The following is a 1,293-nucleotide window of genomic DNA, read 5'->3' on the forward strand; positions in this document are numbered from 1 at the left end:
GGAAAATTGGCTTCTATCTAATACAGAGGAGCCCTGGTGGTGCAGTGGTTGAGAACTCTGGCTGCTAATCAAAAGGTCAGCAGTTTGAATCCAACAGCCACTCCTTGGAAACTCTGTGGAGCAGTTCTACTCTATCCTATAGGGTCTCTATGAGTCGGAATCAATTTGGCAGCAACAGGTTTGGTTTTGGTTTGGGTTATCTAGTACAGAAATTATTTTGAGTATGCTCCCTACCGAGAAATTGTTCCCCAGGGGTTGCTCAGATTATATCAATGTTCTTAAATCCAGTTTCCTAGAGGATTAATTAATTCAGGTAGTAAACATTAGGTTTTACCACACAAAAAAAATATTTGTGCATGTTCAATTACTGTTATTGGATTTAAAAAAAAAAAGTGAGTTTGTAAAGGCACCTATATGGGCTACATAGTAACTAGTTCATGGTTTAAAGCATCAAAAATACTAGATTAAAAGAAAAATAATCAACAGCGGGACAATGAATTGCATGTGACATATATGTAGAATTGATTCCTTTTTGTTGTTATTTCTTTAAAGATTTTTACAATTTTCTAAATAACAGAGTAGCTCACAAAACAAAGAATACTACCGTGAGGACTGTACTCCTTTAAAAAAAATTATCTATATGAGATGAAACGACCAACAGTTACTTTAAAGCAAAGATGAGAAGGTAAGGAGAGAGCAAACTAGATTACTATGCTGGAAACAGAAGAACCAGAATGGAAATAATGACAATGTTGAACACACTGTGAAGAATATAACCAATGTCACTGAATAATTTGTGGAAATCATCAAATGGGAACCTAATTTGATGTGTAGACTTTCACCGCAAACATAATATAGTATTATTTTTTTAAAAAAATTTACAGTTTTATCCAGTTCAATTTCATCAATCATTTTCAGTAGAGAGGATTTCTCTACTTTCTTATGGAGGAGCTGGGAAAGATACATAGCAATGTTAGTTGTCATTACATTTGGAATTTCTTCCCATCTATCCAACTGAGATAGTAGCTCCTTGGTTAATAATATACCTTCCCTAGGTTTAGGCGTGCCCCTGAAGAGGCTAAGGCTATGCAACAAACTTCCAGTCCCAACCCTGGAGTTGTTCCCTTGAAATCATTTATGAGTTTTAAACTCTAAGAGGCTGAGTCTGGGAGAGGAAAATAAAATTCTTAAGGACAGCCTCCTGGTAGAACTCTCTCTTCTCACTTTTTCAGTATCCAAGAGAAAGAATATATCTTACAGAAGATCTGATGCTGCAAGCAGCACAGAGGATTT

This window comes from Trichechus manatus, unplaced genomic scaffold, assembly GCF_000243295.1.
Source record: "Trichechus manatus latirostris isolate Lorelei unplaced genomic scaffold, TriManLat1.0 scaffold00273, whole genome shotgun sequence".
Lineage (NCBI taxonomy): Eukaryota > Metazoa > Chordata > Mammalia > Sirenia > Trichechidae > Trichechus > Trichechus manatus.